Below are 18,037 nucleotides of genomic sequence, written 5' to 3'. Positions count from 1 at the left end.
ATTGCCAGAGTCAGCATAACCAGGACAACCACCCTCCCACACGGTAATGCAGAGAACTTTCTCTCTGAAGAAATTAAACCAAAAATGCTCAAGACATCTGACACAACAGGAGGTGTATGTGCTTTGTGTGTGTGCGTGTGTGCGCGCGTGTGTGTGTAGGTGGTGAAGTACAGGACTAAAAACAAAGGAGCTGAGTGGAAGTTTACATACTGATGAGTGGGCATCCCAGCTGGTATTCCTCACCCTGCTCCTTCAATGGCAGAAGCTGGAAACGAGGCCTGCAGGAGGACACTTAGGAGTACTGTGTTCGTTTGCTAGGGCTGCCATAACTACGTACCACAGAATGGGTGGCTTAACAACAACTTGATTCTCTCACTGTTCTGGAGGCGAGAAGTCTGAGATTAAGGTGTCAGTGGAGTTGGTTCCTTCTGATACCTGTGAAGGAAATTGAGTTCCATGCCTCTCTCTTCACTTTTGGTCGCTTGCAATCGTTGGTATTCCTTGACTTCTATTGCATGGCCCCAGTCTTTGCCTTAATCTTTACATGATGCTCTCCCTGTGTGTGTGTGTTGCTGTGTCCCAATTGGCCCTTTTTATAAGGACACCAGTCAGATTGGATCAGGGGCCCATTCTACCCCAGTATGACCTTAACTTAACTACCTCTGCAACAATTAAGTTCATATTATGAAGTACTGGGGGTTAGGGCTCCAACATATGAATTTTTGGGAACTACAATTTAACCCATAACTGATGTCAAACTTGAACCAACCCAGATATATTCTGGAGTCTCCCAACAGAACTCAGATCACACTGTTCACAGAAGTCAAAACACATTGGAAAGATCGTCCCCAAACACAGTGATTCCATTAGATTATCAGTGCTTTAAGGATGAATCTAGAGCCACAGAACAAGCTATATATTTTGGAAACCTCAGTCACAAAAGACAGGTCAAAATAAACCAAGAGATGAAAGGATCATGGATGACACAGAGTTAAGGAAGCAATGTAATCTTCAAAATATTACAATGAATGTCCTTTGAAAGATAAGGAAAGTTTTCTTGTGCCTTAAACAAGTAAAAGGTAAAACTAAGAAAGAAATATTGGGTCCAAGCAATGACTCGTGGTTGTTAAAAACATAATAGCAAAATAAATACCGAAATGTTTGCATTATAAACACAGGAAATTCCTCAGAAATTAGAAATATGAGGGTTTAGATGAAGAAGAGAGAGAATAAAAACCAGAGTAAGATTTCCAAGAAGATGAGAGCAGGCAATAGGAATCCAGAGATAAATAGAGGGATTATTCTAATTGGAGAGATGGAAGAAAGGATGAAAGAGTGAGGGCGTATACCTACATTTAGATTTGTTGGTGGGATATTGAGAAAATTTCTATCAGATGATGTTTATACATTTTTATGTAGTAGTATGAATAAGAGCAGCTGCTTCAGAACCAGAACTGCCTGGATTTTAACATTGGCTCTGTCTGTTACTCGCTGTGTGACTTTGGGAAGCTGCTTCTCCTTTTGTGCCTCAGTTTATTTATCTGTAAATTATAACTAATAGTACTTCCTCACATGTTAAATGATTTTTTATAAGTAAAATACTTGGAACATTGCCTGGCATAGAAGCTTTAAGGTACATATAAATTTAATATATATTAATGCCTTAATATTAATGTTTAACATATATATATATATATATATTATATATATATGCAATGGATATATTAGCTGTCCAAATGCAGGTAGAATAAGAGCATGGTAACTGGATTCATCCACGTTGTTGCTACGGCGGGTGCTGATGATGTCTGGTTTTTCAGCTGCTCCAAGAGCAGGTCAAGTGGCAAGGAAGTTCAGCGTGTTGACAAACGATGGAAGTGAAAGACCATGCATTCCAATGGAAGAGGGAGAGAAGTGAAGATACAACGGGTGTTTTGGGGTAGGGAGAAGGTTGAGATGCTGAGGGGCTACAGGATTTGATGGGATTAATGAATCCATGGAGGAATCAGTTGGAAAACCAAGCTGGAAAACGTAAGTTTGGGGTATGAAGGGAGCTGTTGGCCCTAATGATACTGAAGGTAGAGCTATTTGGGGTGTTGCCAAGGTCCATGTGGCTGAAGAAAAGTGATGGACAGAGTATCTGGATACGAAGGATTACCTTAGTTAAAACGTTCCATGTAATTCAAGCAAAAGAATAAAGAATATTTATTGGATTATATATATATATATATATATATATATATATATATATATAGGGATAGTTCATGGAACAAACCCAAGGGCAGCTTGGCACTAAGCCAGGCTATAAAAGTATGTATAAAACATTAATGTCAAGTGATATTCTGTATCTTTTTTGTTTTTGCTCTATGTATCTGCTTCAATGTTCTCTCTCTGCACACGAGATTTCACTGCTTGGTATGTACAGGAACAAACAAAGCCACTTCACAGATCCAGAGCTTAAACATTTTCTCTGTTCAACTGACCAGCCCAATTCTAAATTCTTGGGAGAGAGAATCTGATTGGCACAGCTCCGGTCAAATGTCTTTCCTAATCTAATCAATGGTGTCCACAGGATGTGTTAAGTACTGCTAACATGATTTTTAGGGGTCACATCCCTGCACACAAGGGTCAGTTCTTAGAGAAAGGGGATCAGTAGAGATATCTACTGGAGGACTTCAGGGAACTGAGATGTTAGCATGTTAGATGGTGTATCCAATTTCCCCTACGATGATGGCAGGGTTTAAAGGAAAGAGAGGCTGTGAGCTAGGTGCCCAATTTGTCACTGAATGAGTGAGTTTCTCCAGGATAATACTATGGAGGTTAACATAACACAAACTTATTCAGTCATTCAGTCACTCATTTTTATCACTAAGTATCAATTTAGTACCTAACAAGGGTTAAGCATTGCCAAAGTCATCAAAGACAGAAAACCAGTATTGTAAACGGGTGAAGACTGAGAGCTTTGGAGGCACACTTAGACTCAAATCATTGCTCGGCTATTTACTAGTTGTATGGCCTTGAACAAATCTTTTCTTTTTTTTTTTTTTGCTAAGGCTGCTTTCCCTTTTGAAAAACAGACGAAACAATTCCTATTTCTGACTTCCAATAATTAAATGCTACAACAGAGGTCTGGGTACTTAGCATAAAAGGAGATACAGGAAGAGCTCCTAAAATAGCAACATGCTAATAAATCAATGAGTTAAATTGCTTGAGGGTAAGACGCGAGTAAGTGAACAGTGAAAAGTTACCACAGATTTGAGCACAGCACAAATCTTTGGGGCATAGAGGTGAGAGAGACCTGAGGGGTGAGGACAGGGAAATCTTCCAGGAGATTCTCTGAGCAGAGTTTCGAAGGATGTGCTGGATGGAGTTATCTTTACAAATAGAAAGAATGTTCAAAGGTACAGAGATATGGAATCATATACCTCATTCACAGAACTCTAATTGGTGGAATATGACTGCAGCAATGGGGAAATGTGTGTGTGTGTGAGTGAGTGCGTGTGTGTGTGTGTGTGTGTGTGTGTGTGTGTGTGTTTTGTTGTTGTTGGGCGGGCAGGAGAGGAGGCTAGGCTAGAGAGATGGGTACAGATTATGGGTAGCTTTATGGCTTAAGCTGGTGTTTAATGTTATCATGATAAATTAGGACTACATGAGGGTCTTTGGCACAGGGATGGTAGAAGCCCAATTATTAGACATAGATGGACAGCATAGGGTAGGCTTGGGGAAGGTGGTCATATAACGAGTTGGCCTTGTCACAATAGCTAGTGCATGAGATCTCAATGAACTAGGTAGCAAAGTACTTGCTGCTGTCACTGGAGAGTTGAACTTGTGAGAGCTCAAAGTTTTAGACATGTTGTACATTTTCCTAGGGCTAGTGATGAAATACAGTGTGGGTCAAGTGGCCCAATAATCCTAATGGGCGGGGATAAGGTGCATAGGCCCGTGGTAACCAGAAATGAAATACATGCCCAGTCCACCTACAGCCATTCCTTTTAGCGAGGAGGGTGTGCCGGGGTGTGCTGGAGGAAGCACTGTGCAGTCAGGGCTGCTTCAGGGGTTGGGAGCTGCGCTGGATGCACTGATGGTGTCAAGCTGCAAAGCAAGTCTGCATACTAAAGCAGCCCCAAACCATGAAAGCAGAGAGCCTGGAAGAGCTGCTACTCCATGAATTTGTGTTGAATGAATATGATATTTCATTCAAGTCTTTCAGGAATATTTCAAGGGGAAATATACAAAAAATTTTCAAGAGGCTTCTTTTCTCCTTCATAAAAGTTCTTAATGACTAAAATTTAGGCACAGTAGAGGCTTTACTATGGACAACAGAAGACAGGTGAAACTTATTTTAATTAATAAATGTGATTGGGGAATGATGTGTAGAAATACATTTTAGCGCAGTTAAGAGTGCACTGTATAAGGAGTAAGTATTTGCAGGCGACCTCATGACTCCTGATGTTGATACTTTTCTTTAAAACAAACCATTCCTTAATTCATTTGTCCTTCTAGCTTGCAGAAACATCTTGTAGCTACAAAGACTGCTGATATGGTAAAAATATATTCTGTCTTAAAAGCTTTGAAAGATACAGATTGCTGTTTTCCTCTCTCCCCTATGCTCCCCGCTGTACCTCTGAAATTTGGTCTCAACTTAGAATTAGATCTTTTTTTGCATGTTCTGTATCTGATTGCACTCAGTCAGGTCACATATTACAAAAACCTTTAAAGAGAAGAAAATTCTATTATCTGATTGTCTGGGGGCACTTAGGATTTAATCTTAAAAGTACTGATTACCAGTGCTTTGATTTCTCTCTGTGGCCCTAAGGAGACCTAAACATAGAGAGATATTTGGAGTTATTTTTTGGAGCTTTTGAAAATGCACTAGAATTGGAAAGTGATGATTAGTGATGTTTAAACTATTATTCTTCCAAGTCCTAAATTCTTATTTACAAAGCCCAGTTTAGTTTTGTCTCCAAGAATTGTGATGGGGAGATCTTTTCTCATTCTCTCATATACCAAAGCTATTTTTAAAAAGAGTCTAAAATGTTTCATTTCTCTTTCTTTTCATTTTTGATTCACGCTGCATGTCACATTTTCTTTCTCTCCCCGTTTCCTCCCCTTTATGGCCATTGGCTTCACCCAAATCATTTCTGGAACAAGAGTGTTATATCGAGTGATCTCTTTTTATGGGGTTTTCTTGTCAGGGACTTCAGTGAAAGTCGGGCGAGCAGAGCAGCGATTTACCACCACTCAGCGCTGACTGATTTAATGTATTCACACATCTGGAACAGCCAGGCCATTAGACGAATGGAAAAACACCAGGGGATGAGAACGGCTGGCTTCCTCACTAGCCTCTGCTGTGGTGGGGAGTTGGCTGCAGAGGTAAATGAACGGAGGTGGCTTAGTCAGAGGAACAGTTTTGGGAACTCACGTAGGATGCCATTGTTACCTGCTGTGTGTTAGAACGCGGTATGAAATACTACATCCTGTACAGAGAGGACTGGCTCCCTGTTCTTAATGTGAGAGCTCTGTGTACAGAACCGAGCAAAGGAAATGTTAAGTGAAGGGGTAATGAGAAGAAGCTGACTTTGCTCTTCAGGAATTCTGAGATAGCAAAGCAGGGTAGGAGAACCACAGGAAATGATGGATTTGAGGAGAAAGACGTATGTTCTAACACTCGAACATTTGATTTTTTTCCTGAAAACTCATTTGCTGATCTTAAATAATTAACAGTTAACCTCTTTCAAGCAAATATTCTTGGTCACAGGACAATCACTTAGGGTTTTATCTTAGACCTGAGGTGACCACAGAACATGGACTTTAATATCATTGACATCTGGCTATCTGAGGAAAATTCTACCCTTGCCCCTAGATAACGAACACCTTCCTTTCCTGTGGAGATTCTGGACCTCTCCAGGAAGCCTGAGTCTTTTTTTGTACTAGATATTTTGAGTAGAACTTGAGTCCTTTGTTTGCAGTGGTGCTAGGATTCCCCCTTTGTATCCTCGAGTAACTGTCTCATTTTAATTTTCTTATGACATTCCCTCAGCATGTAGCCAGTCCGTGTATCACTGTGTCAGTCACTGCGGGTGCTTTGAAATGTCCATTTCTGGGTGCTACTCCAGAGCTATGTGTCAGAATTACTGGAAAGTAGAGGCTAGGAACTTACATGATTACAAGCACCCTAGGAGTGTTTTATATACACTAAAGTCTTGAACCACTCTTATAAAAAGATGAGGGAAAAGAGCACACATTTGATGTGCATCTATATTCTTGTTACTTTTCCATGTGCTTTTTGTGTATTAGCTTTTTTTGTCCTTATATATGGCACAAATCAGTAATTACTATTACACGGGTGAAAATGTTTCAGCTCTCTTTCCAAAGACCACGAAGCCAGAAGGGCAATGCCTTACTGCAAAGCCAGGTTTATCTGGTTTAGCTTCCAAGCCTGTGTTTTTTTCGTTAAAACACTGACCTCTTCATCACCAAGGGTGAGCTATGTCCCGGGAACATTCCCATTCTGCACTGCCATGCAGCTCTCTGCTATGACGATAGACATCTTGGCGTTGCCTACTCCTAAGTCAGAGCATCTCCTATTGGGCTTTGCCAGGTGTCTCTTCCAGCTATTTCACACAGTTCAAACTGAAAACAAATGCGGAATGGTTCAGCGGTAGCGATTCCTATGTACACATACATTGCTCGGCCAATCCATCTGTGGCACTGCTTAGCGCCATTCCAGCAAACAGTGCAATGCTGCATTCACCTATTGACTCCCGGTGTTTCAGTTCATAAGATCTGATTTTCTAGTTTCAGGTTTCAGATGGCTAAACCCTGAGGGCACCAGTGTTACTCTTGAGTCTGGTTTACAGACTCAAGCACTGTCTCTTGACAAAATGATTTTTATTTGTTCAGCCTGCTCATACATCAAGTTACAGTCAATTAAATGTGACATTTCAGATCTGGCTTTTAAAATGTTGGATTATCAACCTCTTGGTCAGGACACAATTCATTTTAAGAAAATATTTGAGAAATTTGACTTAAATTATATTATTTTGACTTTAGATAGTTTTCTGAGAACTACTGTCATTATGAAATTTTATTAGCAAGAAGGTGGAAGGATTGAGGGAAGACATACATTAGACTACTGAATTGTGAAGTGTTTAAGTACATCAAGTTATGCTGCAAGTCATGTACCTTTAACCTAGCTTTCCAAATCCCCTTTTCTTTTTTTGTGTCCTTCCTTTATTGATGTCACCAAATACTGGAAGACCACCACAAGCTTGGTTTAAAAAAGGGGCTTCTAATTTCCAAGTATTTCTTAATTCCATCCTCTCCTCTCTAACCCCTCAATCTTAGTGCAGACCCTCCTATTTTCTTGCTGTACTTTTGCCATACCTTTAAACTGGTTTTTGGGCTTGCCATCTTCAATTTATCAGACATGTTTCTGAAACAACCACCTTATCTTCTTGATCCTTTATTTAAAGTCCTTTAATGATTCCCAGTGCCTATGTACCACCATCCCCTCTCACTCTACTACCAATGTCTTCAACTACTTTAATAATCTCCTAACAGGTCAGTATCAGCTTTGGCTTCATTCCAGACCTTATGTCATACTGAAGCTGCTATAATATTTTGTAATCTGGTCATGCCAGTGCTTACTTAAAACATATTAATGCTCTTAAGATCAACACACAGTTCCTTAGTTTGGCCTCCGGGACACACACAGTCTGGCCCCTGCCCCAGTACCGACGCGCATCCCACGCCCCGTGGCCGCTTGCCCTTTGCCCTCCCACAACACTCGCTTTTTTCTATGACTCCTCCCACCGTGCTCTATCTCATCACACTGCCTTTGTACCTGCTGTTACCTTGGTCTCTCTCTCTTCCCGCTAACTTTTACTGCTCCTGAAAATGTTTTATCATCACTGGCTGGTCAGGATTTCCTCTGCCTGGGAATTAGCTCTGAGTGGCTGGTGAAACTTCTCAGTAGTCTTCTCAGCAGTAGCAGAGGTAGTCCTGAGTCAGCAGGCTTGTGAGTTCAGGTCTGAAACTTCTGGCTTCTGAGCCAGCCCTAAGATTTGGGCTTGGCCAGAAAGCTTGCATTGGGTGCCCCATTTATATCTGTTCTTTAGATCCTGTGGGGTGCGCATTCTTTTATCATTCATTCTCATTCTTTTTGGAAAAAGGCAAAGAAAAGATGTGAATTGACACTATATGTATTATATCTATAAATAAAATATAGATATAGATATAAATATAGATATAAATAATATATATGAATATATAAATATAAATATATTTATAATTACAAATATATATTAATTATAAATATATATATTTCTGAAAAAGTAAGTATCTATAAATATTGAATATTTGTGAAATGGTGAATATATACCCCCCTCACACAAATACATACACACACACACACTGTATTTCTCTGTTTCAGTAAGGCTGAGGGCTCATCCCTCTGTGTCCATTAAACAGCCACATGAACAGAAAACACATTAATTCTTCACGAATTCCCCTCCTCCTTCTCCTGCTTCTTCTAATTATCTCTTATGTACCAAGCACTGTGATAAACCCTTCACATACGAGGTCTGACAATGAGGTTCACAGGCTCATCCGAGAAAAAGTGCTGCATACCTCATCGCTGAGTATCACTACGGTCACCTTTGAAGTACAGTAAAACCTTGTATTGCAAGTAATGTGGTTTGCAAGTGTTCTGCAAGATGAGCAAACATTTCTAATACATTTTAACATGGTAAACAAGTGATGTCTTGCAATCTGAGTACTTCGTTTCTGGGATGAATTATGCTCGCAAACCAAGGTATTACTGTACTCCCCTTGAGAATCTATTCACCAACGTCAGTGCCCAGTCCACCCTTCAAAGCAATTTTGGAACTCTTTATTTGGAATAGCCATCAGAGCTGTCATATTACATTGATATCCAGAATGTCATCAAAATGTCTTCCTTTCAATTTTTCCTTTATCTTCGGGTAAAGAAAGAAGTCATTGGTGGCCAGATCAGGTGAGTAGGGAGGGTCTTCCAATACAGTTCTTTGTTTATTGGCTAAAAACTCCCTCACAGACAGTGTCATGTAAGCTGGTGCATTGTTGTGATGCAAGAGCCATGAATTGTTGGCGAAAAGTTCAGGTCGTCTAACTTTTTCACGTAGCCTTTTCAGCATTTCCAAATAATAAACTTGGTACAAATTTATAATGAATAATCCCTCTGATATCAAAAAAGGGTGGCAACAGTGTTGCAACAAGTTCACGAACTTAATTGTCAGCCATTGTATATTGAGTATTACAATTTTAATACAGTTTTACTTTCTTAAAATGTGTATATATTTTTTGGCACCCTTGTATATGACAATTAAGTTCATACAACAATTAATTGTCCTACTTTATATATACAGAAAATCTATATTTATTGCCACTTGTTAATTTCCAGGCACTACATGTAATTGCCAGGCACTACATACTTTGCATGTCTTTTGTCATTTAATTCAATGAAGTAAGTACCATCGTCCTCATTTTAGTTGAGGAATTTGAAGTACAGAGGGTTTAACACACACACTAGGCAAAAAGAATCTAATGATGAAAAGGCAAATTTATTGGATTGTCGGAAAAGTCATGATGCATTTTTGCAATGAAAAACGTAGAAAAAATACGTTGTGACTTTTCCGACAACCCAATAGCTTGAGTCTTGCCTTGGTAAATAAGTTAATATGAGAAGTAGGCAACTCAATAGGCAGTAGAGGTGATCAGTTCTTTGCTAGTGAATTATATACAAAGAAGGGGTATCCAAGGTAGACTTGGGAGAGGTTGGGTGTACGCTTTCCCAAGTAAGTGATGTGTAAGGTACAACCTGGAATAGAAGTTAGCCAGCAAGGTCAAAGGGTAGACCACAGCAGAGGTCAAAGAGAGTATTGCTTTGTAGGAAGTTCAGTATGACTAGAGTATGAATTTCAAGGGGAAAATAGTTATCAAGGGTCCTATGAGCCACTGGTAAGTTGAATTATATACCAATGACAACGAGGAAGCATTGTCAGGTTTTAAACCTGGAGACTGTTATAATTAAATTTGTCTTTTAGAAGGATCAGTCTGACAGTATTGGGAGAACAGTAGAGGGAGAAGATTGGAGATAAGAAGACTTATTAGGGGGCTGTTCCAGGAATAGAGGTAAGAGATGATGGTGGCTGAACTTGATTAATATTAATGGTGGAAAGAAACATATATATATATATATATATATATATATATATATAAAATTTTATATTTTAAAATATTTTATATTTTATATTTTAAAATTATATAAAATATTTTATACTTTATATTTTATATATTTATATTTTATATATTTTTAAATAGAATATTTTATATATATAAATACATATATATCTATATATTTATATATAAATAAATAAATAAATAAATAAATAAATAAATACAGGACTGGAGTCCTAATCTGAGGGACAGAATAGTCTGTTTATTAAGAGTATGTGATTTAGGGACACTGTTTTGGGGATCAAAGTCCACCTCCACCACTTACCATCTATATGGCCTGAGTAGAGTCAATGAACCATTACATATGTAAAATGTGTTGTGGCAAGGGTCCCCTAAGCTAATGCACATAAAACACTTAAAATAGTATGTAACAATAGTGAGCCCTTAAAACATATTAGCTACCACTCTTTGTATTCCAGTCTAGTCCTCTGACATAACAGCTCATTCATTCCCCAAGTTTGTATTCAGTGCCTATTATGTCCCCAGTGGTTCATTCACTGTTTGGACTTCAATTTTCTCATCTATAAAATGATTGCCTTGGAGAAGTGCTCTGGGTTACTTCCAGCTGAAATTTGGTTGGACTAATGTCCATTAGCCCTGAGACTACCATGCTGATTAAGTTGCAGTAAAGGGAAAACTGGCTCATTTCACTAACCAGGCCTTTGTGTGTCATTTGTCAATTTTTTCTTTTTTTTTTTTTCCTGTAGAGGGAAGCGGGAAGGAGGAACTTAATTGATTCCACAACTCTGAGTGACTCCCTATTAAACTGCAGAGCAGGAGGATTTACTCCACAGCATTTAAAGACTCAGCAAGATTGTGCCAGGATAACAAAGTTTGCTTGGGCTAACATAAGTTTACTTTCCTTGATGCTGTTTTAGGATGCTAAATAAAATGGTACCAGTGTAGGACAGAACATGCGAAATGTAACCAGGCATTGCGTTGGTGCCAGCAGCTCACAGAAGGAATAATAAGCAGGCCTCCTATTGCCGGGATCATTAGTGCAGGTAGACAGGTAGGGCCAGGACACTTTTAAGTGTTCAAAGTGCTTAAATGGATTTCCTGCCGAGTTGAATAATGCCAGCCTCAGCTTTAACGTATTAAACACAGTGTTTCTTGCTCTCCAGAGGTTGGGAAGAGCATGATTAAAAGGTAAAACTTTACAAAAAGATGTAATATTAAGCTTTCCTGTGTTGAGCAGTTACTACCCATCACATTTTGTTGCTTTACATTTACTGAGAGCCCTTCTACCAGTCCTTCAAGTTAAAAGTATCATATCTAATTTTCAGACGAGTAAACGAAGGTTCAGAGAGCTTATGTAATTTACCAAAAGCCATTAGCTAGTTCGTGATGGAACACTAGATTCATACTCAAGACGATATGCCGAACAACACACATTGACTGTGTGTTGTTAATGCATAATCCATTACTATGCATTTTCTTTAATTCATCAATTACTTTAGCTATTTTATTTTCACTGCTAATGCAAGTAATGCGTAATTATTTTGGAAAGAAAACACAAAAATATCCATGAAAAACAAATCTCTGCTCATGCCAACACTTGACTTAATTACTGATAATATTCTGAGGCATTTCTTTCTAGTTCACATGCTATCTTTAAGAAAAAAACACTTTATTAACATATGATTGACTTACAGAAAGTTGTACATATTTAATGCCTGCAACTCCATGAGTTTGGGGATAAGTAAACACCTGTGAAACCATCACCACTATCAACACCACACACATATTCATCACCTCCAAAAATTTCTGCCCACTCCATTTATTTATTTATTTATTTATTTATTTATTTATTTATTTATTTATTTATTTTGATGAGAATACTTAACATAAATCTACCCTCTTGGCAAATTTTATGTATATAATAAGTTAGTTATAAGCATTATGCTATATACTAGATATCCAGAACTACTTATGTTGCATAACTAAAGCTTTATACCTTTTGACAATCACTTATTCTCTGCTTCTATGACTCATTATTTTAGATTCCACATATAAATGAGATAATACAGTATTTGTCTTTATGTATGTGGCTTATTTCACTTAACATAACGTCCTCCAGGTCCATCCATGTTGTAGCAATTCTTTACATACAGATGTTTTAAATGTTATTATAGTGTTCTTTGACTTCTTCCATTATATTAAAGGACAGAAATCCTTCCTTATAAAGAAAAGTAATAAATGTATCTATTTTCTGCTATATGTTTTTCTAGATATAGCCTACATTACATTTTTTTTTCAAGTGGGAATTAGAAAACTTAGAATGAATTAGACAGGTGATATTTTCTTAGCTGAATGGTGCCCAGAAGTTATTTCTTTCTGCCTGAAACAATGGAGATGAGAGTCCAGAAACTGGTACCTGGCAGGAAACCAAGAGTCAAGGTGGTTACAAAAGCGTGATGTGAAGATTAAGTACTGATGGTAGAGGAAGCTGTGCCCACCCCAGAAGCCTAGAGAGGAAGACAGGATCAATGAGTTTATTAGTCCTGGGACCAGGGCAGAATTCCTCTTGTCTTAGGAATGTGACCAGGGAGATCAGTAATGGCCTTTAGAAGACTGGTAAGTCAGACTGTGCCTAAAGAAAACTCAGTCTTGGGAAACAGGACAAGAAGCACATAAGGATTAGTCAGTAAAGAAGAAAGATACTGAACCTTTTGCAAACGAATGATGACGAAAAAAAGACTGATTTTCCTTAGTAGATACAGAGAGGTGTCTTTCTCTTGTTACGTTAATGCACACACATGCTGATGCAGCGCCCCAAATAGGCAGAAGTTAGGAGTAACTGTTGTGGAATGCTAACAGGGCTTTAAGCAGAAATCTTCATCCATTAAAGTCAAGGACTTAGGACCACCATTGTCAGCACAATTTTTGAGGTTATTTTTATCAGCAGCAAACATGGTCAGTCCAAATTAGGCAGTTGGGTTTCAAGATCAGGGCACTGTAAAAAAGAACTAGGATCAAATATGTAACTTGGTTGCTGATAAGAATGTAAAATAGTGTCACTGCTCTGGAAATAGTATGGTAATTACTTTTAAAAATTAAATATAGAATTACCATATGATCCAGCAATTTCATTTGTGTGTATAGACCCAAAATAAGTGAAAGCAGGGACTCAGACAGATATTTGTACACCAATGTTCACAGCAGCATTATTCACAATAGTGAAAAAGTGGAAGCAACCCAAGTGTCCACCGACAGATGAATGGATAAATAAAACTTGATACATACACACAATAAAATATTACTCAGTCTTAAAAAGGAAGGAAATTCTGACACATGCTACAACTTTGATGAAACTTGAGGACATTTTACTGAGTCAAGTAAGCCAGTCACAAGAAGACAAATATTGTATGATTTAACTTCTATGAGGTACCTAGAGTAGTAAAATGCATAGAGTCAGAAAGAAGAATGGTAGTTCAGGGGCTGGGCGGCAAGGGAAGATGTGGAATTGGTGTTTCATGGGCACAGAGTTTCAGTTGGGCAGGAGAAAAAGCGCCAGAGATGGATGGTGGTGATGGTTGCACAAAAACATGAATATGTTTAATGCCACAGAACTGTACACTTAAAAAATGGTTACCATGGCAAATTTTGTTATGTGTTTTCCCACAGTAAAAAAGTACAGATATATTTTTTAAATGCAGAACTCTTATCATGGAAATTTAGTATGCATCATACATACATTGAAAATGATATATTTAGTTTTAGCAAAATAACACAACCTGTTAAATCAATGATGTAAAATTTTAAATTATTGGTTTGGTAGTTTTATAGTTTTTTGTTTGTTTAAAGATTTTATAAATTCAGAATAGCTATTCATATATAAGGTTTATGACTAGTTATGGGTTTGTATAACAAAATAATTTAAGTTAAAAAATGTAACTTGGCCCTTGTAAGAAAGGTTAAGTTTGGAGCCTAAACTTGTTAAAATATTGGGTTGTCGGAAAAGTCATGACACATTATTGCAACGGAAAACATAGAAAAAAATATGTCATGACTTTTCCAACAACCCAATAGAATCACTATTTTATTACTACTATACATATAATACTTGATTATAGGTATTTTTGTTAACTACTTAAGACTATTTTTTATAAGAATTTTAGGTTTATAAAAAAATTGAGAGGATCTTTGCTATTTACTGTGTTATTAATTTATATTATTATCCAATGGTGATCTGAGGCTGTAAAAATCAATTTGAAAGTTTATTTTGGGATCTCACAGGATTCCAATCCAGAAGAGGCAGATTCATGTACCAACCCAAACTGCGCTCTGGAGAGAAAAAAGAAGGCTGGGTTTATAAAAGCAAAAAAAGTGTAATTCTTTCATGCAAATGAGAAACTGCTGGCCATATTAACAGGGACTGGTTAGTTCCAATATGCAAATAAGGGAGGTGAAAACTACATGAAGGAAGTCAAGTCCATATATGCCCATTGTAGCAGTTGTTCCCGGATGTCTGTGGCTCCCGGATGTTTATGCCTTGGCCTTGAGCTGAGCTTAGCAACAGGTTTAGCAACTTAATAGCAGCTCTGAGAATGGAGGCACAAGATGTGCATAGGCCTCACTTCCCTGATAGCCTCCTGACTCTACCCCCCTCTCTCAGCAATGCTCATTCCATTTTATTTTTTTCCATTATCAATATGTAGCTCATCAATTATGATGTTTTGGGTCATTGTATTTATGTTCTTTACCTTATGTACTTATGTTCTTTAAGTTGAAATGCCTGATATTTTGGATACAATAGACCTCTGATTATGATACGTTTGCCTGGGAAAGTACTAACCTTACCTGAATCAGCCAGGTCCCCATGATGATGACTAGGCCCTAGTTGCCCTGATGGTTTTTCATCAGTTGTTGTCCCACCTGTGGTGAATCCATCTTGCAAAATGTCCCCTGCACAGTGCTTGTGACTGATTTGGCTACCACAAATTGGTTGTTACAAAAGTCCCCTGCAGGTTGCACCTAGAATTTTGAATGAGGTAAAGTATATTTGCTCCCCTAATTATTTTCACTCTTGCAACCTGACCACAGAGTATAAGAAGGTAAACTTATCCAAGTGTGTGGGCCACTGTGAGCACTAAAAAGTTTTAGCAAATCCCTGCTGCTAGCCAAGAAGAAATGATTGAAGCCATTATTTAGAAGTGAGTTTTTTAGATACGTTAGTAAAAATGTTGCACTTTTCTCTAATCATTTTATTTTTATTGATGACTTTGAGTAACCCCTATAGTCCGGAAATTACTCAAAAACTGTAGTAAAAAACATAAGTCTAAGACACTTATTCGTGACTGATTTTCAATCAAGATGGTGGAGGTGACAACTTTAAATGTAATGGGAAATGAAGCATTGGCTCTTAAACAAGTTAATAGATAATATTAATGATTCAAATGTATGCTGTGTTTCACCATAAAGTTACTTAGTGTATCTGGTTCAAATAAACCTGTATTTTCGGAGAGTATTTTATGCTGTGATTAATAGCTATAGGCATTTTATTTTCAAAACCAAATAAATATTAACCCTCTACTTTTCAAGAACTGAATTATAAAACTAGGTTTCTCATGAGTCCATTTAGGTGATCAGTGGTTTAACATTGCCAATTCAAAATAAAATAGGTTTAAATCCGTAATATAGCTTTGAATGGTTAAAGTCAAATTTGCATTTCTTCTAGTTACTTCTGCAGCTATTTACACTAGACCTCTGTACTTTGTGTCTTCAGTGCAGTGTCTTTTTTCATGCTGTACTGGAGGTTATAGGTCACACAAGATAGATATATCCCAGTGTGTTTTTAGAGTATGAGACATTTTGAGAGTATCCTGAGCCTGAATGCACTAGTAGTTTGGCCCTGTTAGGCTGGTGATATCTCACAGCTGAAGCTCTGGAAAACGGCATCAGACATATACACTGTTCCATTGTAGAGAAGGAAGACGGCAAGTGGTTTGTTTTTCTCGGAGCTGAATTCTCTCAGCTCTGGACTAAATACAAATAGCTTATTTTAAATACTTGTTTTCAACACTTCTAATGAAAATGACTATTAATAAGGGAGTGTGTTATTCACTAGCAGGAGAGGGATAAAGATAACAGAAAACTTGTCCATTACAGGAATCACTCAGCAGATGTAAAAGCATATGAGTGCTCTATTACCTAGGGCGAGCTTACTTTTATTAAACCACAAAACCCGGAGTGATAATGCATGATACATTTTCAGCTTATGCATTCCCTCCCTCTCCTCTCTTTCCTACCTTCTCTTTCCTCCTTCTTTTTATTACAGCAGATTTATCTTTTTAAACTATATTGTTCCTTTGGCCAAGACCCTAGTACTCTGTAGTCACACCACATATTGTTGCCCAAATTGGGACCGACGACACAATGGAACAGTGTGAAAAGCATCAGCTTAGCAGTTAGAGGACATGAGCCATCATACATCAGCAAGACCTTGATAATGTCACTGACTGTTTCTGAGCCTACATTTTATCATCTATAAAATGTTTGTCAGTATTACTAGAAGCGCCTATAAGGATTTCAAAAGTTATAGTACATGGCAACCATTCAACAAATATTTTACCATGTGCACTGCATTTTTCTGGGTACTTTACATGCATTAACTCATTTAACTTTCACCACAGCCTTTCCATGTAAGCCCTTTGAAAGGACGAAAGCAGAAGTTTCTGTAAGCTCCCTTCTCTCTCTACATGACATATTATATGGTTAAGGTTGCCAGATAAAATACAGGATGGTTGGTTAAGTTTTAATTTCAGATAAACAGTGAATGCTTTTTGGAACAGGTATGTCTCAAATACTGCATGCAACATGCTCATACTAAACTATTATGCTGAAAAACATTCATTGTTTACCTGAAATTCAAATTTTACCAGGTGTACTATATTTTTATTTGCTGAATCTGGAAACCCCTATATATGGTGACGAAGCATGTTTCAGGCAATCTGGACTAGAAGACCGGTATTTAGTCTCAAACACTAATTTCAATTTAATAAAATAAGATTGAGGTTAGAAGTCTAGTGATGAGAGAGCATAGGTCTCTATTAGAGAGAAGGGGGGGGCATCACCGAGAGGAAGTGGGGTCAGGTAGAGGGTAAAGGCACCATTCCAAAGCTCTTCCATTCTGAATAATCACCTCAGTCTTGAGGTAGTTGTTTTTCCTGCTTTACAGATGAGTAAAACAAGACAGTGAGACGTTGTTAAAAGATCAAACAGCTAATAAGTGAACAAAGCTTGGAATTGAATCCAAGTCTCTTTGACTCTTAAACCTGGGTATTTTTTTTTAACTGCCATGAGATTTTCCTCCTTTCAAAGGTAGATGGAGAGGAAGAGTTATTCTTCTTTCTCTGATAGAAGGAGAATGCGAAGATGGTGCTTGAGATATAGAGAAAATTTGAGGTGAATAGGCAGCAAGATGAGGTTGCTCATATAAGAACTTTTTAAAAAAAATCAAATGATAAGGTAGTAGCACTACAAAAAATGAAGATGGTAGCATTGGGAATCAGGGCTTAAAGGAAAATAGAAAATGTTTGGAAACAGCCATGTGGATACTATGTAGATGTTGATTGAGATATTTCATGAAGACTTGGTTTCATGAAAGAGCTGGTTGGAAAGCAATTATTAACTTTCCAGTCACAGGGAATGACTACTTATGATTCTGTTAGGATGATATAAAGCTCAGAAAAGGAGCAGTTGTGGCTGGTCTACGAGACAAGAGAAATGAAATGGGTATTAGACACACGCCATAAGGTCA

The sequence above is a fragment of the Hipposideros armiger genome, unplaced genomic scaffold, assembly GCF_001890085.2.
Source record: "Hipposideros armiger isolate ML-2016 unplaced genomic scaffold, ASM189008v1 scaffold_229, whole genome shotgun sequence".
Classification (NCBI taxonomy): Eukaryota; Metazoa; Chordata; class Mammalia; order Chiroptera; family Hipposideridae; genus Hipposideros; species Hipposideros armiger.
Note: the sequence above shows the minus strand (reverse complement) of the source record.